Source organism: Capsicum annuum, chromosome 1 (assembly GCF_002878395.1).
Source record: "Capsicum annuum cultivar UCD-10X-F1 chromosome 1, UCD10Xv1.1, whole genome shotgun sequence".
Classification (NCBI taxonomy): Eukaryota; Viridiplantae; Streptophyta; class Magnoliopsida; order Solanales; family Solanaceae; genus Capsicum; species Capsicum annuum.
In genome coordinates this window covers 179,373,859-179,395,499 of record NC_061111.1, presented here as the reverse complement: position 1 = coordinate 179,395,499, position 21,641 = coordinate 179,373,859, and positions in this window count along the sequence as shown.

Here is a 21,641-nt window from a genome sequence, read left to right as displayed (position 1 = left end):
CCCCCTCCTTACATGTAATAAACCAAAAACGTAAACGTGGGGATCACCAAAAGACTCTCACTCTCAAAATGAAGTTCCAATTAGTGTATGCCAAGTACCATAGGCTTGCCCTTATTTTCATTACCAAGACCTTCAGAGAGGCCAGCTAGGATCACTATAGGACTTCTTTTAGGCTTATCATATAGGTTGGGGCTGGTATGATATTCAAGGTCATTTAAAGTGACTATGCCTCCTCGATACTACACTACTCTCTTAGGGCTCACTTATTCACCTCTTTTTTATTTTATTTTCCATTGATCGCATATTTTTAAGTTGGGTGCCTCTCTCTTCTTTTTTTTTGTAACGTAGCACCCAACTTTTATTATTCTTTTTCTTTATTATACCCTTCTTCATACTCATCTTACACCATGCAACCCTATGATAGCCACCCTTAACTTAGGCTGTTTGCCTAGGTCAAGGTGCACAGTATCTAAGGAGGACCAGGGCTAAACAGGTTCATTATGGTATAAATGGGAAGGTGAAAGGTGTCATAAGGAAGAAATAGGCTAATTAGGCTCAAAACAGGGGTCAAGGGATATAATGCACATAGGGTAGGCTATTTAGGCTAAAAGTGGGTTAGTCAACAAAACGGACTATGATCCTTTCCTAACTCCTATCCTTTAACCATGGTAAGACTAACCCGACTAGTTCTGGCTTTAGCATACAGAGGGAATTAAGTAGTTGCTCACATACACATGGCATGCAAGTATATCGCATGCCACTACTTATCTAGTTCATCCAATTGTTCAGCAATGATCATCAAGCAGCTAGAACTAATGCCACAACAGGATTCACAATGGTCACAAGTAAATATAATTCACATAGTCTTTGCAAACAAAATATTGGAGAGGTGTTTAAAATGAATCAAAAATATGTCAACTGCTTTCTGTACTTGTATTTCTCCTAGTTACCACAAAATATATTACAACAACAGACTACCCTACACCCTCAACTCAAAATCAAAGCAAAATTAAACTAAGGGTTAGAGTATACCTGGAATGGATTAATCTCGGGTGTCATGGATTGCCTCCCATGCAGTGCCTGATTTAACATCATGCACAACTCAGGTATCTCGATTACTTTAGGATTCATCGAGATAGATAATGGTGATACTTTTCACTGATTTTTTCGGGCCAATGTAAAGCTTGACACATTGCCCATTTACCTTGAAGGTACTGCTGTCTTCATTTTTGAGTTCCACTACTCCAGATGAGTGGACTTGACTAACTTTAAAAGGGTCTGGCCACTTAGATTTCAGCTTACCTAGGAAAAATTTGAGTCTGGAATTGAACAGAAGCACCAAGTCACCTTTTTGGAATTCTCATTTCTCTATTCTCCAATCATGGTACTTTTTTATCTTTTTTTATACAGATCTGCTCATTCATAGGCCCTGATATGGAATTCATCCATCTCATTCAATTGCCCCAGTCTCAGCTCTACTGCTTCCTTCCAAGTCAGATTTAACCTTTTGAGTGCCCATAAGGCCTTGTGCTCTAGCTCTATTAGTAAGTGGTAAGTTTTTCCTTAGACCAGGTGAAATGGTGACATGCCAATGGGTGTCTTGAAAGCAGTTTGATATGCCCATAAGGCATCATCGAGCTTTCTAGACCAATCTTTCCAGCTAGCATTAACCATTTTGGCTAGGATGGCTTTAATCTCATAATTCGATACCTCCACTTGCCAACTGGTTTGTGGGTGGTATGATGTATCCACTCTGTGTTGTTTCACCCTATATTTTGCCAAAGATGTTTGAAATATTTTGTTATAAAAATGAGATCCTCCATCGCTTATGATAGTATGTGGTACTCCAAAGCGAGAGAAGATGTTTTTCTTGAGAAAATCAACAAACCTCTTCCCTTCACTATCAGACAAGGCTACAACTTCAACCCATTTTGAGAAGTAGTCAACAACAACTAAAATATACTTCATCACATACGGGATCACAAAAGGACCCATGAAATCAATGCCCCACACATCAAATAATTCCACTTCAAGCATCTTAGTCAAGGGCATTTCATGTTTTTTAGCGATTGACCCCTGCCTCTGGCATTGGTCATATTTTAGCACAAACTCGTGGGCATCCTTGAAAAATATTGGCCAATAATAGCTACTCTGCAACACCTTCCTATTTGTTCGGTCACCTGCGTGATGACCCCCGACTGGGAAAGCATGACATGCTTCCAATATGCATAATACATCCACTTCCGACACGTATCTCTTTATAATATTGTTTGCACATCACTGAAAAAGATATGGCTCATCCCAGAAGTAATGCAATATATCATGCAGGAACTTCTTCCTTTGATGGAAAGAAAGGTTTTCTAGGATGACCTCACTCACAACATAATTTGCATAATCCGCATACCAAGGTAATTTTTCCAAAGCGGCAGCTAGAATCTCCTCATCAGGGAATGCATCATTTATCTTTATTTCATCACTACTTTTTTGTTCACCTTCCATTCTAGATAGATGATCTGCAACTTGGTTTTCACAACCTTTTCTATTCTTGACCTCAAAGTCAAATTCTTGCAGCAGCAATACCCATCTGATCCGTCTTAGTTTAGCATCCTTCTTAGCCATAAAATACCTTAAGGAAGCAAGGTCGGTGTGCACCACTACTTTGGTCCCAAGAATATAAGTTCTGAACTTCTTGAAAGCATACACTACAGCCAAAAGTTCCTTTTTAGTAATAGTGTAATTCTTTTGCGCTCTATTCAGTGCTTTGCTGGCATAATACATCGGATGGAACAGTTTGTCCCTCTTTTTCCCCAATACAGCTCCAAGGGCCACACCACTTGCATCATATATGATCTTAAATGGTTTTGCCCAGTTAGGTAAAATAACAATAGGGGCCTCAATCAACTTCTTTTTAAGGCATGCAAATGCCTTCAAGCTCTCGTCATTGAAGGAAAATTTCACCTTCTTCTCCAAAAGTTTGCAAAGTGTATTTGTAATCTTTGAGAAGTCTTTAATAAATCTCTAATAAAAGCCAGCATGTCCAAGAAAATTGCGCACTTCTTTTACTAAAATGGGAGGTGGTAGTTTCTCAATAACTTCCACCTTTGGTCGATCATCTTCTATCCCCTTTTTGGAAATTTTATGGCCGAGAATGATGCCTTCCTTGACCATGAAATAGCATTTTTCCCAGTTAAGCACCAAATTAAATTCAAAACATTTTTGCAAGGCTATATCAAGATTTTTCAAATACATCTCAAATGAATTACCCACCACAAAGAAATCATCCATGAATACCTCTATGGTTTCCTCCACCATATTAGAGAAGATAGACATCATACACCATTGAAAAGTGGTGGGTGTATTACATAGCCCAAATGACATCCTTTTAAATGCAAAGGTGTCATATGGGCATGTGAATGTTGTCTTATCCTAATCTTCAGGAGCAATACATATTTAGTTGTATCTAGAATAACCATCCAAGAAGCAATACCACCTCCTACCAGCTAATTGATCAAGCATTTGGTCCATAAAGGGCATCGTAAAGTGGTCTTTAAGAGTCCAAGAATTTAGCTTGCAGTAGTCCATGCAAACTCTCCACCCAGTTACAGGCCTGAGTGGAATCAACTCATTGTTTTTATTAGTAACCACCGTCATACCCTTTTTTGGGGGTACGCATTAAACTGGGCTCACCCATTTGCTGTCAGAAATAGGGTAAACCACTCCGACATCCAACCACTTAATAATCTCTTTCTTAACTAGCTCTTGCATTGGTGGATTAAGATAGCGCTGATGCTCTATTGTTTGAATACAATCCTCTTCAAACTGAATTTTATGCATGCAGATTCCCAGAGGAATGCCAATAATATCTATAATGGTCCACCCTATAGCTCTCTTATGCCTCTAAAGTACTGAGATAAGTGCATTAATCTGTTGTTCCCCCAAATCATCTACAATAATAATAGGTAGCATGTTCCCATTGCCCAGAAATATGTACCATAGGGATCCAAGCAATTTCTTCAATTCTAATACTAGAGGCTCCTCAATAGATGGCTTGGCTGGTGGCGTTAATCGATTAGCCAGGTCAAGGTCTATCTTTTTAGGAGAAAAAAGATATGAACCCATTCCTATCAAAGCACAAACGGTTTCTTCATACCCCTCAATGCCTTCACTATCATAATTCATCATGACCGAGGCTAAAGGTTCGAAAACAAGTTGGTCAGCTATGGGCACCTCTTGTTCGTCCTCATAATACACATCAACTACTGAGAACATACTCATCTCTTCATGCTGCTTCATTGATGTTCCCACATCAAATCATACCACTTCATCGTTCATCTTGAATAAGAGCTCATTCGCTCTCAAATCAATCAGCACACTTCCTATTACAAGGAAAGGTCGACCCAAGATTATGGGCACCTCGAAGTCCACCTCGCAATCTAGAATAACAAATTCAACAGGGAATATAAAGTTGGACACCTTCACCAACACATCATACAGAATGCCAATAGCTCGCTTTATTGACTTATCCACTATCACGAGTCTAATGTTGGTGGGTGTAGGATTTCCTATACCCAACTTTCTATAAATAGTTAGTGGCATCAAATTAATGTTTGCTCCTAGATCATATAGTGCTTTGGTGAATTCCATTGTCTCAATTATGCAAGGAATAGTAACTGCACCTAGGTCTGGCTTCTCTGTACTAGGGTCCTTGTAGAAATAGTGCTACAAAGGTGAAGTTCTTTCTCTAATTCGTAGCTCACCGCTTATTTCTTAGTCACAAGGTCCTTCATGAATTTTTCATATCTTGCCATTTGCTCAAGTGATTCAACCATAGGCAAATTTATTGTCAATTGCTTGAGTATTGCTATAAATTTGCTGAATTTGCCAAATCAGCCTTTTTCTTCAATTGTTGAGGAAAGGGAGGTGGTGATCTTGGGATAGATTTCAACACCACTTCATCTTCCTTCTTTTTTTCTTTCTCCAAAGCACTAATAGAACTATCCAGCTTCTAAGACTCCACTGGTTTGCTTTCTTTATATTCATCAACAACCAGCTCACCATCTACAGATTTGCCCACAGAAGGGCCAGGTAAGATCTTATTACTCCTATTGGTAATCGCCATACATGAGCCATAATTCCATGGATTCTGAACTGTATCACTAGGTAAAGTACCACTTTTTATTTGGTTTAGTATTGTGGAAAGTTGGCTCATCTATTGCTCTAACTGCTTGATAAAAGTAGAGTATGAACTAACCAACTTACTCAGGGTAGAGAATTCACTCTTCATAGTGGTTACCCCCGAGCTGGTAGCCTCAACTCCCTTCAACAATATTTGTATCATGTCCTCTATGGACATCTTGCCAGATCTAGTTGTTGTAACATCCCGACTTCCAGGAGGAACATACAAACCACATCTATCATTATTGCTTCTCCAGTTTTCTTGCTCCCTATCTTTATAATTAGGCTTGTCATAAAAGTTCCGACCTTGATTCCCTTTGTTGTTGCCTCAAAAAACCCCCCTGATTGTTAACATAATTTGCCTCCTCATCTGCATTAATAGCAATAGCGTATTGAGATACTACAGCCTTAACCTTTTCAGTCTTTCCTGATAGCAAGTGCTTGGTCAGCAAGCCCATATGAGTCTTTAAGTGGGCCATGTCTTGGTCTTGCTTCTCATCCCTTCTGCACTGCTCTGTAGTCATACCACTAGAAATAGTCAGGCTAGCTACCACAGAATCCCTGGTATGCCAAGCCCAACTCTGTTTGGTCATTCTATTCAACATGTCTGAAGCATCTTAAAAAGAAAGGTCAATGAATGAACCACCTACAGCATTATCTATAATTGACTTTGTCACAGAGTTAAAATCTCTATACAAAGTTTCCATCAAGTGCAAGTCCTTCATGTTGTGGTTCGGAAATTGTGTCATCTTCTTTTTGAATCTTTCCTAAGTTTCATACAATGCTTCAGTCGGGAGCTACCTGAAGTTATAGATTTCATCCCTCAACTGTACTCTCCTGGAGGGTGGAAACAACTATTCTAGGAATACCTAACTATCTCCAGTTGGTTATAGAATTAGGCTCCAGCTCACTTAACCACATTGTTTTCTCCCCAGACAAAGATAATGGAAACAATCTCAACCGAATCACATTCTGGCTCACTCCCAAATTATCAAAAGATTTTGTAAATAGTAATAAAGTTCACCAAGTGCATGTTTGGATCATCACCAGACAAGCCTCCAAACAACCCCTTTAGATTTAGGATTTGAATCATAGTACTTATTATGCTAAATTTTGCACCAAGAGCCAACGGAGGAGGAATGATAGCACCCATTGGACCTGCTCCATCCATTCCTTTGTCATCGTCATCAACTTTGTCATGGATAGGCTATTAACCATACCTTCCTCTGACTGGATGGATTCTGCTGAAATTTTGCTGAACTGGTGCAGCAATTTGCTTAACTCGCCTTGCATTTTGAGGATTCATTAATTCCTCATCACCCAAGTCTTTATCATTATGGTTTGGGTGACATACTTGTTGACCCTAGTTCTGTATGTTCATCGGAGCCCTGGCCAAGGCTGCCATCCTGTCAGCCTATTGTTGTTCTGCTATTCTCTTAATCAGCTGAGGTTCCAGATTAATTGGTAATAATGGTTCTCTGGAACTTCTTATTTTTGGCATAAACAACAAGGAACTTGTAATAAATAAAAACAACAAATAAATTTAAATCTAGGAAACCTAACTAACAGTCAATTAGCGCACATAACTTTCAATTTTCAATCGTATTCTCTGGCAATGGCGTCATTTTAGATAATTCTCAAACGACACTCTTTAATGAGTGTAAGCGATCATCGTCAATATAAAACCCAACTAAGTTGGAGTCGAATCCCACTGGGAATATGGTGTGAACTCAAGTCGTCGAGATTTAATTCACTAATAGTTTAAAGTTTCCTGAAATGGGGGTTTAAGTTTCACAAATGATTGTTTATCACTTTAATTTCGATGTTTGTAACCAAGATTTTAAGAGATAACCAAAATTATGTTCACTAGGGCTTATGGTACATGACAGATGCTAGAGGTGACTAAAGATTCTCACAGTGGTTAGGATAACAAGCTATCTTTATCGATGATATGCTCAAATATCTCTTCACCTATTTATGCATCTAATTTCCTAATCCTCTAGGACTTAGGAATTTATATTCACTATGTAGATTTTAAGTCAGGTCAACCAACCTTTTTACAGCATCAATTATTAAACAAAGTATTTTTGACTCCCTGTTGATAATTCACTTTCTACTGTATATGATTTCTTTCTCAAGCAAATCAAAGTAGGTGTGTCTACTATTTGCAACCAACAGACGTTAATTAAAATCTTAGAATTATCAAGAAATCCTAACACCTATTAAATCTTGAGTATTTAGCACATCATCATGACCTAACCCTAGATCCCATAATTCAGGTTAATGGAGTTTAGCTACTTATGATGCAAGGAACAAGTACATGAACTATATTCATAAGTGAGAAGATTAACTTACAACGATGATGAAAATTAGGAAGTATAACTTGAATTGAACCACGGTACAAAACTCCCAAAATATTTTAACTAGCGAGAGAGAAATATTATATATTTTTCTTTTTGAATAATGATGAGTCAAAAAATTCTCCTCTACAAAACCCTAAAACAAGGCTTTAAATAGTTTAACCTAATTAAGGAAATAAAATCAAAGTTACAGCTTTTCCTCAAAATAGATGACGACGTCTATGATGGCTTATCATGAGTATGACAACTTATCATAGATGTCGTCAGCTCCTTTGCACTTTTGGATTTCGCTGCCTAAGGTTGATGACGATGATGACGCCTTATTACTAGCCTGACGACGTGTCATGGATGTCGTCATAAAACTATCTTCAACTTCCATCTTCTATTTAAGGCTAACGACGCTCCTGATGCCTTTTCACCAGCCTGACAACGTGTCATGGATGTCGTCACAAAACTATCTTCAACTTCCATTTTTTATTTAAGGATGACGATGCTCCTGATGCCTTATCACCATCCTGACGCCTTATCATAAAGTGTCATCACAACTTCAACTCATGCCAAATCTCTGGTTAAGTTTGATGACAACTGTGATAGCCTATCATAGGGCAAGCAACTTATCACAAATGTCGTCAGCCATACTTCTCTTCAAATTCCTGCCCATTTTAACTTTTTTTCTTCCACTCTTATTGGTTCTCTATCCCATCTGCTTAAACTATAAAATCAGAAATAAACAAATCAAAAATGACAAAGTTGCTTAAGACTTTGCAATTATTCATGGTTAAAGGTCTTAAATATGTTAGCAATTACACACACATTAGAGTACATCTTTGATTTCATAGTCCTACTCCTGATGGTACTGGAGTTCTTCTTATTCTAGCTTGTTCTCCTTAGGTCCCTCGGGGAAATATAACGAATAAAGAATTTCATCAGTCTATCAATATTACTACCCAATTAGTTATTGCTCAGACTAAGCAAAGTGTGGTAGGTGCTTTTTTTGCTGAGGCCACAAAGGTTGGTCAATTTATAAAGATGGGTCCTCCAAATTTTACTGGAGTAAAAGTGGTGGGGGATCCATATGGCTTCTTGGATGAAATGGAAAAAATCTGTCGAGTGATACAGGATACTAATGTAAAGAGGGTTCACTTTACAAATTATCATCTCAAGGATTTTGCTTATCAGTGGTATGAGGAGTAGGATAGGTATAGAGGTGATATGGAAGAGGAAGGGTTGTGGGAGGCCTTTTCTAATGCCTTCTTGGATCAGTTCTTTCCTAAAGAGTTGAGGGAATCTAAAATGGAGGAGTTTATAAACCCCAGGTAGGGAAGGATGTTAGTGAAGAAATATGTTTTGAAGTTCCATTTTCTATCAAGGTATGCTCCTGATTTGGTGGCTGATATAAGGTCGAGAATGAGGAAGTTCGCTGCTGGGTTAAATAAAGATTTGATTTTAAAGAGCAAAATTGCCTTGCTGATTTAAGATATGGACATCTCGAGGTTGACTATTTATATGCAGCAGGTTATGGATGAGAAGTGGAAGTAGGTAGAGTTTGGGGATAGAAAGGGAAAGAGGAGCAGGTTTTTTAACTAGGGAGGTACCCAATCTCAGGGTGGTAGAGATAGTGGCAAGTGGAAGAAGAAGAAGTATGGGAGTTTTGGCTCTTTTTTCTGCTAGTGCTCTTTATTAGTCGAGAGATAGGAATCATCAAGGTGGTGCTAATTCTCGGGCACAGGTTGCCCAATCTCTGGCGAGTGGAGGTTAGTTAGTTTTTTGTGTCCTTCTTGTCAAATCTGTAGTCATCCTTATTAGGGTTATTGCAAGGAAAGAAGGGACAAATACTTCAAAAGTGTCCAGGTAGGCCATCAGCTCAGGGATTATTCGGTTAATAAGGTTGCTACAGGGGCGAATAAGATTCTTGTGTCTTTATTTTCTGCTCCTACACTTGGTGGTGGTGCATCTTCTTTTGTTATTGCTCCTGGTTCTAGTTTTGGTCAGAATAGGTAGTATGCTTTGGTGTCCCAATAGGAATTCGAGGCATCACCTAATGTCGTTACTAGTACATTATAGTTTTTCTCCCATGATATGTATTGTTTGCTTGATCTGAGGTCCACTCTTTCTTATGTGACTCCATATGTTGTTGTGTCATTTGTTTTTGATCCGAAAGTAATCTCGAATCCTTTTTCTATTTCTACCCCAGTAGATGACTCGATTATTGTTAAGATATTCTATCTGGGGTGTGTGGTATCTTAGGGTAGAAAGTAAACCTTTGCCGATCTATTTGAGTTAGATGTATAGATTTTGATGTAATTCTAGGTATGGATTAGTTGCATTCGTGTTATGCATCTTTGGATTGTTGGACCCATAAGGCTATCTTTAAGTTCCCTAGTGAACTGATTATAGAATGGGCAGGTAGTTCCTTAGCTCCTAGGGGAGGTTTATTTCTTATCTTAGAGCTCAAAGGTTATCCTCCAAAGGTCGTCTTTATCACTTGGACCTTGTTAAAGATTCTAACTTGGAAGGTCGTTCTTTGTCTTTGGTCCCTATGGTTAATGAGTTTCCAAAGGTCTTTTTGGATGATCGTCCTAGTGTTTCTCTAGATAGAAAAATAAAGTTTGGTATTGATTTGCTTCTGGACACTCGTCCAATATCTATTCCTCTGTATATAATGGTTGTGGCTGAGTTGAGAAAAGTCAAGGAGCAACTTAAGGATCTTCTATATGAAGGGTTTATTCATTATAGTATTTCTCCATAGGGTGCACCGGTGTTGTTTGTGTGTAAGAATGATGGTTCCCTTCGAATGTGCATTGACTACAGGCAGTTGAACAAGGTAACGATCAAGAACAAGTATCCTCTCTCGAGTATAGATGATCTGTTTGATCAGTTACAGGGTGCAAAGTTCTTCTCTAACATAGATCTTTGCTCTAGCTACCATCAGCTTAAGATTAGGGAGATGGATATCCCTAAGATGGATTTTCATACTCGGTATGGTCATTTTGAGTTCTTGGTGATGTAATTTGGGTTGACCAATGCTCCAGTACCATTTATGGACTTGATAAATAGAGTGTTCAGGCAGTATTTGGATCTCTTTGTCATTGTGTTTATTAATGACATTCTATTTTATTCAAAGAGTGAGGTGGATCATTCTAATTACCTCCATGTGGTGTTACAAACCTAAAGGAATAATAGCTATACACTATGTTTTCTAAGTTGAGTTTTGGTTGAATGGTGTGACTTTCTTGGGTTATATTATTTCTAGTAAAGGGATCATGGTGGATCCGTAGAAGGTTGTTATGGTGAAGAAGTGGCCTAGGCCAATAACTCTATCTGATATTCAGAGCTTCTTAGGTTTAGCTTGGTATCATAAGCAGTTTGTGGAAAGTTTTTCTTCTATACCTGGTCTTTTGACTAAGTTGACTCAGAAAAAGATTAAGTTTTCAGGGTCGGATGCTTGTGAAGGAAGTTTTGAGAAGTTGAAGATAAGTTGACTGTGGCTCCAATCCTGACTTTACCGGAGGGCAATAATGGCTTCTTGGTTTATTGTGATGTATCTTGGGTGGGTCTTGGTTGTGTTTTGATGCAACATAGGAAGGTGATTGCCTATACTTCTATGTAGTTAAAGGTACATGAGAGGAATTACCCTACTCATCATTTGGAGTTATTGGTGGTTATGTTTGCTTTGAAAATATGGCGGCATTATTTGTATGGTTCTCACATAGATATCCTTTCTGATCACAAGAGTCTTCATTACGTGTTCACTCAGAAAGAGCTTAATCTTAGGAGAAGGGATGGCTTGAGCTTCTCAAGGTTAACGACATGAGTCTTTACTACCACCTAGGTAAAGATAATATGGTTGTTGATGCTCTTAGAAGGTTATCCAGAGGGAGTTTAACTCATATAAAGGAAAAAAAGTGGGAATTGTTAGAGGATATTCACCGCTTGGATAATCTAGGAATTCATCTCTTTGACTCTAAAGATGGTGGTGTGATGGTGCAAGAAGTAATATGATCATATCTTGGTGTGGAGATTAAGGAAAAGCAAGTGTTGGATCCTATCTTGATGAGAATCAAGGGTGATTTTGGTGGGCAAAAGGTAGTGGTGTTTGAGATCAGTGGTGATGGTATTGTACGATACCAATAGAGGTTGTATGTTCTTGATGTCGATGGGCTGCGACAAAGGGTTTTAGATGAGGCGCATGAGTTGCACTATGTTGTTAATCCCTACTTGACTAATATGTATCATGATCTCAAGAAAATCTACTGGTGGAATGGTATGAAGAGAGATATGAAAGATTTCGTGGCAAAGTGTATGGTGTGTCAATAGGTTAAGGTTGAGCACATGAGACTAAGAGAGTTGTACCAAGAAATTGATTTTTTCGAATGGAAATGGGAAGTAATCAATATGGATTTCGTTACTGGTCTTCCTCGGTCTTGTAATTAGGATGATTCAATTTGGTTCATCTTGGATTGGATAACCAAGTCTGTGCATTTCTTGCTAGTGCGGACTACCTTTTTGGTAAAGTATTATGCGAGTTTGTATCTTCAGAAGATTGTGAAGCTGCATGGGGAACCTGTCTTGATTATCTTTGATCGTGGTATGCAGTTTACATTTCATTTTTGGTGGTATTTCTAGAAAGGGTTGGGGACTAAGATTAGTCTGAGTACTTTTTTCAATCCATAGTTAGACGGGCAAGCGGAGAGAACTATTCACACATTAGAGGATATACTTCAGGCCTGTGTGATTAACTATGGTGGCAATTGGGTTGAGCATCTGCCTTTGGTGGAGTTTGCTTACAACAATAGCTATCATACGAGTATTGGTATGGATCCTTTCAAGGCGTTGTATGATGGAGGTATAGATCTCCTATTGGGTGGTTTGAGCTTAGGGAGGTAGACATGTTTGGTTCATATTTGGTCTATTAGGAAATGGAGAAGATCAAGGTGATTCGGTATAGGCTTAAAGCTTCCCAAAGTCACCAAAATTCCTATGCGGATGTTTGGTTTAGATACTTGGAGTTTGAGATTAGGGATAGGGTGCTCCTCAAGGTATCTCCCATAAAGGGAGTGGTGCGTTTTTGGCAAAAATGGGAAATTTAGTTCTCCGTTCATTGGTCCTTATGTGATTTCATGGAGAGTTGGCAATATTGCTTATAAGTTAGAGTTTCCATCTAGCTTAAGTTTGTTTTATCAGATCTTTCATGTTTTGATGTTGAGGAAGTATCTTGGTGATCCTTCTTTGGTTGTTCCATTTGAAGGATTGGGTATTTTGGATTCTCTGCCTGCTGAAGAGGTCCTGGTTGAGATATTAGATAGGAAAGTCATCGGTCGCGGACAAAGGATATGGCATTGGTTAAGGTTCTATGGTGGAACCATAAGGTGGAAGAAGCTACTTGGAAAGTGGAAGGGGACATAAATTCCAAGTATCCGCATCTGTTTTTTGCTCCTAGGATTCGTGCAGAAGGTATATGTTCTTGAACACATCTTTATTTTCTGAGTTTGTTAAAGAAAGGATTTACATTTTTGCCTCTTTGTTTTCAAACTTTGTTAAAGGGACGTTTCATAAAGCAAATTACCATGTGTGTGGTTACCCCTACCTTTTCTGTCATTCGGGGATGAATGTTCCTAGTGGGTGTAATACCCCACATTTTGGACTAGAATGAAAATCCATCATTCCTATGCGTAGACATTTCAAAAGCCTCGAATCCTATGTAAATTTAGTGTGTTAATCAATTATGTAGTATGGGAATCTATTTGAGGATGAATTTAGATCATATAGGTCCCCTAACTCAAGTACAAATTGAAAGCTTTCTTATCGTTCAAGTTTTAGTGAGGGTCAAAACTTGGGTCAACTTCAATCAACCATAATTCTTGGTATATGAAGAACTGTTTGGTTTACTATATATCAAATGAAAGCTCTTTGAATTAGCTTTCCAACAATACCAATTTCGCCTAAATCCGATATCAGAGCAAAGAGTTATACCCATTTTACTCCAGCATGTTTGGCTGGTAAACTAGTGACGACATTTTGTGACAAGCCGTCACGCCTGTGACGGCCTATCAGCAATGTCGTCAGACAGGGCAGATTTCTGACCCTGGTGAAGACATTTTGTAACAAGCCATCACGCCCGTGACGGCCTATCACCAATGTCGTCAACCTTAACCCAAAACTCAAAATTTCACCCTTTTCTGACAACCTTTTTGATGACGTTGTCACATTCAGACGATATTTCTGATGACGTCATCAGCCTTAGGCAGAATCCAGCTTCTGTGTGACGATAGTTTTGATGGCCTATCATATTTTTGAAGCCTTGTCACGAATGTCATCAGCTTTTCTTTCCAAAACTTGAGGGACATTTTAGTAAGGGTATTTTGGTCTTTTCCCTCCACTTCCCATGACTTATAACCCTTAAGGAACGTATTATCTTCCATTCTCTTTAGTTAAACATCTCAAAAAGCTCTCTCTTACTCTCTCAATCATAAGATTAGGGTTTCCATCAAACTCATCTCTCAAAAGCAAGATTCAAGCCTTTTTCCAAGATAATCAAGAATTAAGTTTCCCAATCCAGGAACTCTCCAGCAAATCATCAAGGTTTCATTTCTAAGGTATGCGTGTGTTCATTCATGGACTCCTTTCGTCCATGAAGTTCAAGATCCTTTTTCTAAAACTATATATTATGGTTTCCATTTTATGAATGGATTTTTGATCATGTTTATGTGTTGAATGATGCCAAGATGGAATCTTTATGTGTTATTATGAATCTATGACATCATATGAGTTGAAAACATGTAAGTTTGATTATTTATGATGAGTAATTGTATGATTTACACCTATGCCTTATTTGTGCATATAAGGTGTTTGATAAAATACCTAAGAGACTAGAAATCATGCATTATAGCTAAATTGTGACTAAGGGAAGGATTCATGATAGGCCTCTATGACTCAATGTCATCCATGTTGATAATGTATCTTGGGAACACTGTTGGATTACTCATGAAATAGTCTTATGGAATTATGCTATGCTTACTTGCAAAACCCACTCATGTACAAGATGTAGAATACCCATGTACTTCATGAAATTCCCCAAGTTATGATATTATGGATTGTGGTTGTAATATGTACTGAGCATAATATTGAAAGCTATGCAAGTATATACATGTTGTATGAAATTCCCTTCCATGAAATAGATTGTTGAGAACCATGCTTAGTATGAAATTCCATATTTATGATAGTGTGGATTATGGCCTCTACTCTTATGATCAAGTCAGTCATGTGTGTCAGTTTCCTTCCATCGAGTCCTGGGGGTACTTGTACCCGAAAAATATAGTTGTGTGCCTAGAGCCATGTCATGTTTTCACGATACTCTCAGTCAAGCCATGATCTATAAAAATCAGTCCGTCATGTGATTCAGGAAAACTCAGTAATCTCAGTAGTTCAGTATTCTCAGTAATCTCAGTGATCAGTAACCTCAGTAATCATAGTAAATCTCAGTAACTTTAGTACTCTTAATCAGTCCTCAGAACTCATTATATTCCATCCATCATTCGAATCCAGTAAACTCAGTTTTAGCTCCACTAAATAATACCACTATTTTCAATTCAATTAATTAGTATCAGTTTAGCAAATCAGTTCAGTTAAGTTATTTAGTTCAACCCAGTTATTCAGTTCAGTGTCTTTCATATGGGAGTAGGATTCAACATCGAGTGAGCCTAGGGATGGGGACTCACCTGCTAGAATAGGACTGAGATCCCTAGAAGCAATTCCTAAGTTCTAGAACTACGTTGCCAGCGTAGGTACGAGATGTCACCCATTAGATAGGACTGACATACTCAGGGGTCACCCGTTAGCACATTTATATGTATAGGACTAATCCCAAGAGTCACCCACTAGATTAGGACTAACTCTACAGCAGATGTCTTTACTGGTGGCGCGGTACTGACACCCTTACAGTCAGGGAAGAGATTGGACCCCAGTTAGCTTAGCTTGGGGCATATCGATTAGATGAACATATCCCACAGTTTCAGTTACAGATTCAGGACTGTTAGATATAGTCAACTCAGTTCAGTAGTACAGATTCATTACTGTTAGAGACAATCAATCCTTATCATTATAAATAGACTTCAAGATCACCCATTAGACAGGACTGATCTCAACTATAGTTAAATAGTATCAGAATCATCAGATTTAAAGATCACCCACTAGATAGGACTGATCTCAAATTCAGTTACTCCATATAAAACAAAACTCAGATAGTTCCATCAGAACTTAAACTGTCAGATATAGTCGCGCAGTATTAGTTACATCGGTTAGGCATATCATCATAGTTATATCAGTTATATCAGTTTTTTGAACTTATGTATCAGTTATATTAGTTATCAGAATTCATGATATCAGTATTCATCTTCAGGACTGTCAGACACAGTCAACCCCAGTTCTTCAAAATTTGAACTATCAGAAATAGTCATTCATCTATTAGTATCTCAGTATCAGTACACTCATGTTGTCAGTATTTAGACTCAGTAGTCAGTATCTCCAAGAGTTCAATTACAGGTATGTATGCATGCATGTATTCTCACATTCATATTAGTCAGCATTGTTCATCTATATAACCCTTTGCATTTAGCCTACCTCACTCGTATACTCAGTACATTCAGACATACTGATGCATTTGTGCTATGGTGCTTTCTCTTATGTTACACCATTGGTTCAGAGGCATAAGATCTAAATCAACAGTAGTATTACAGTGTTCAGAGTTTGCAGTGAATCCTTCTCATTCGAGGATGATATGATTATTGTTATATTTACTATTCAATTGCTAGATGGAGTTAGTTGGATACGTATTCCTTTAACTCCTTGTTCAGTTCAGTTAGAGGCTTTCAGACTAGATGTCAGATTAGATATTTAGATCATATTATTTTCAGTATTTATGACTTGTTTTGGTATTATTATACCTTTTTCAGACATTTTGTTATTAGACATTTATTCAGTTCGTACCTTATGGCCTTTCATGTTTATGTTTCCATATTTTATAATATATTATGCAGTATACAGGTATAGATATCAGTCATGGGTTAGTTTGTGGTCCTTCGGGGTCATGAACATCGTGTAGCATTTCGGTTCAAAAAATCAGGGTGTTACAGTGGGGGGACTAAAATATGCTGAGTTTTGACCCTTAGAAAATTTCCTAAAATTCCATTCTCCATACCTAATACGACTCATAGGTACGAGCCGTATGCTAGGGTATGAGTGGTATGGTCTTTTCGTATATTGACCAGTGTTAGTTGGTGGGATGGTTTTGGTCACTGGAATGTTTAAGACTTAAGGTATGAGTCGTAGGGATTGGTATGAGTAGTGTCAAGGACTCGTATGGTGGAAGGTGTTTGATTCTCCTAGTACTTCATTTTTCTAGGGGTACGGATTATTGGTATGGATCATATGTTGTTATTATGACTTGGTTTGATGATTTATATACTGGACAGTGTTTGATCCAAGGGTTGAGGCTTGGATATGAATGGTAGGTACCAATCGTATAGAAGGGCACAACTCGCATGGTGCATTTGTATCCCTGCAATGGGTTTTTAAGGGATTTAAGTGGAGCTATTCTAAACATGTCCCTACTGACCCTAACTAGGACCCACAACTTCTAATACACTTTGGAGGATATTTATTGTAATACCTTGTATATTTCTAAGCTAAAAAATGAACCATTATTCCTACGCATGAAACCTCCTATCCCGTGATTCATGTTTGAGTACATGAATTAGGATAAGTATCCTAGTGATAAAAGATCTTACGATGTGCTAAGCATGTTCATAAGATTCACTTAGAGTAAGCCAAGCTAAGAACTTTTGAATTCACCAAATTTTCGTGTGTGATTTCACATAGGTCATCTTTGAAGGGGAATAACTTGGTTTATAGGTGGTATTTGGGAAGATTTATACCCTTCAAATTGTAGAGAATTAAATAAGCTTTTCGTCAATACCAAATTCGCCTAAAACGGACACCGCTGTGAAGATGTTATGGTGATTTAAAGTTTCAGTAATGTCATTTCAGTCAGTGGTGCATCGCGCCATAAGCAAAAATGACGTTTGTCAATTTCCAGTGTCTCTCCATGATTCCACCTTATCGTGGTGAGTTTTCAGGTCATAAACAAGTGGCAACGCGATGTCTCCGCATCCCGCCAGGGGCCTAAATCAGGAAATTTTTACAAAAATTAAAAGATGCATCTAGAGGGGTATTTGGTTCATCGTCCCACCCCTATATAAGCTCCCAAACATGGAATGAAGTCATTATTTCACCAAAACATACTCTTTTTCATCAAAATCCTCTCAATAACACATTAGGGTTTCAATTGGGGGATTAAACTTCAAGCAAATTCTACCATCAAATTTCAAGAATCTCTCCGTCAATCTTCACTAAATCAAGAACTAAGGTATGTGTAGTGTTCATCTATGGATCTATTTCATTCATAGAGCTCAAGAACCCATGTTTTAAATATTATTTTATGATTTTCTTATTGTTATATGAGCATGTACATGTTGATGATTGTTGTTTAAGTTTCAATATGATATTTAAAGGTGTTATCATGAAGTCTATGTGTTTGCTAATTGAAAACCCATGATCTTTATATGGTTTACTATGGTGAGATGTAAGAACACACCTAGGCTAAAATAATGCGTGCAAAGTGTTTGATAAAAGGCCTAGGATGATAGAATTCATGTCCCATGATTCAATAGTGCTTAAATGATAAGTCCACATTTTATGCTCTATGATTTCACATGAATTTCACGTTATTGTTATGTGTTGTTGTTGTGATACGGAATGAGCATGATATTGAAGTTGTGCAAGTATATACATGTTGTATGCATTCCATTCCATGTATAAGAAGTTGAGCATCATGTACAGTATGAAATCCCCTACTTATGATATTGTGAATTTTGTACTCTACTCTTATGATTAAGTCAGTCATGTGGGCCAGTTTCCTTCCATCGAGTCCTGGGGGTACTTGTACCCAAAAAATATAGTTGTGTTCGTAGAGACATGTCATGATGTCACGATACTCTCAGTCAAGCCATGTTCCATAGAACTCAGTCAGTAATGTGACTCAGCAAAGTTCAGTAACTCAATCAATCTCAGTTAATCTCAGTAATCTCAGTACTCAGTGATATCGAAAACTTCAGAAATTCTAGTGCTCTCAGAAAGTTCAATAATCTCCATGATTCAGTACTCTCAGAAATCTCAAGAACTCAATACTCAGTAAGATCAATACTCTCATAAACTCAGTTTACCTCTACTAAATAATCCCACTAACATCAGTTCAGTTAATCGATTCAGTTCAATTAATCAGTTTAGTATCTATTCAGTTGGGAGTAGGATTCAGTACCGAGTGAATTTAAGAATGGAGACTCACTTATTACAGTAAGAGGGTATGATTTCTAGAAGAAATCCTTGCATTCTAGAACTACATAGCCAGGGAGGTTGAGATATCCCTACCCATAGGGCTAATATATCTCTTTTGAGTTTACCTGATAGTAGGGCAGACGGAATGTGCTCCCAAAAATAAAATGGGGTTACTCACATGTTGTCTCTACCTGTGGCACGGTATTGACACCCTTCCTTCTGGGGTTACAGGTTAGACCCCAACCAATTTAGTTTCGGGACATGTCGATTAGCTGACTACCTCCCACAGTCTCAGTTTCAGCCACAGTCTCAGTTTCAGTCTTAGTCTCAGTTGCAGTAATAGAATTCAGATAGTTTTTCAAAATATCAGGATTGTCAGATACAGTCAACTCAAATACAATACGAAACTCAGCTAGTTCCACCATATTTATGACTCTCAGATACAGTCACTCATGTTATTATTATTACCAGTTCTCAGAACTCGTATTATTAGTATTCTCATTCATAACTATCAGATACAGTCAATCAGATTAATTCTTTATAATCATACTTTCAGATATGATCGACCAGACCAGACCTTCATAATCAAAATTATCATACAGAGTTATTCATGTATCAATAACATAGTACTAGTCCCTCAGTATTCAGTAATACAGTATCTGTTTCTTACTTATTAGTGATTTACATTCTTAGTGTTCAGTACCAGTTCCTCATAATTCGAACTATCAGAAATAGTCATCCATCTATTTAGTATCTTAATATCAGTACACTCATGTTGTCAGTATTCAGACCGAGCAATTAGTATCTCTACGAGTTCAGTTACAGTTACGTATACATGTATGTATTCTCACATTCATATCAGTCAACATTGTTCATGCATATAACCCTTTGCATTTAGCCTGCCTCACATGCATACTCAGTATATTCTAACATACTGACGCATTTGCGCTATGGTGTTTTCTTTTCATGTTACACCATAGGTTCAAAGACACGAGTTCCAGATCAGTAGTAGATTCCACCCGCAGAGTAGCAGTGAGTCCTCATCCATTCGAGGATGATATTCTTTTATTATATTCATTATTTCAGTTCAGTTTTACTAGACGGAGTTAGTTGGAGACATGTTCCTTTAACTCCTTATTCAGACAGCTTAGAGGCTTTCAGACTATAGCATGTCAGACAGTTCTTTTAGATTTATTTTGGTATTATACTACTTTCAGACATTGTTCTTATTAGATGTTTATCCAGTTTGAACCTTATGGACTTTTAGTTCATGTTTCCGTATTTTTCAGTCTTTTATGCAGTATACAAGTACAGATATTAGTCATGGGTTAGCTTGTGGTCCTTCGGGGTCATGAGCATCGTGTAGCATTCCGGTTTAAAAAATTAGGTCGTTTCATTTATCCTATTATTCTATTCATTAACACTTAGAAACTATTTCAAAAATTCTCTCAAGAGCTTTTGGTGCAAGAAAGCTAGGGTTTTAACAAAAGGATTGCTTTGGGGATTATATTGGTGATTTCTTTCCATCAATTCTTCGTTATAAGGCATGATTCTCTTTCGTCATTGTAATTTCAACTAAACACATGGTTTATATGATTGATTTCATGGTTTTACTTTTTCGTGATTATGGTTTTGAACTATTATTTGGGGGTTTTGATGTTGAATGCATGGTTATGTTTTCCTATGGTTTTACTTATGATTTTATATGCATCAATGGTGGATATGGACAATTGGCTAGCATGGTAATGGTTTAATGATCTTTGGAATTGGTTTTGGTTATATTATTCCCCCAAGGCGTTTGATAAAATGCTTCTAAAGATATGTTCATTCCATTGAATTCTTTTAATGGGACTCTTACATGTTTTAAACTTGATAAAGGATTTATACATGGTTTAAATGGTTTGAATAGGGATAAAGGGTAAATGGTTATGCTTGTGGAGAATATGGAAGTCTCCTAAGTGTATTTAATATGGTAATTGGAAGGGCACCTAAGGTCCCTACAACCTAAATGGTTTGGCTATAGATATTACTTGCAAGTAAGGGGTAGTATGACGATACCACTAATATTTTCCATGTCTAATAAATGGATAATAGTTTGGTTATTTGGAAACTGGTTTTAATTGGGCAGTAATAGAGGGGTGTGTAGCAAAGTCATGGAAGGTAGCGGTCCAAAGAGAACCATAACCGAAAACTAATATCTGATGATATAAAAGGTCATGATAGTTGGGTGTGTGTGTCACATTTTATATTGGGGGATGTACTAGTCATCCCATAGGATATTTCCTGGTTGTGTGGCTACATGCACTGGGGCCCTTTTAGAAGAGGGAGCTGAACCCATATCGACTGTTGGTGGTTTAGGACGGCTAAGCTACACATCCCAGGTAAAGGTTTTAAATGCATGTTAAACCCGAATTCCCTTTCCCGATACTTATATATGTATGGTTGTATGCATAATGGATGGCTTTACTTGGTTTTATAACTATCATTATTTTATCCTTTTCCTGAGATTTATGCCAGCGGTCACTCGCTAACCGCATCTACAAGTCATTGTATACCCACACTATACAGGAACCGGCCATTCTACTCCTCTTATTTAGCATGTAGATTCGGTATCAGCATTTGGACAAAAGTTGTGATCTTTCATCCTTTCAGGAGCCATCATTTCTTGTTATGGATTTCTTTAGACACTTTTCTTTCACTTTGGATAATGGTTTA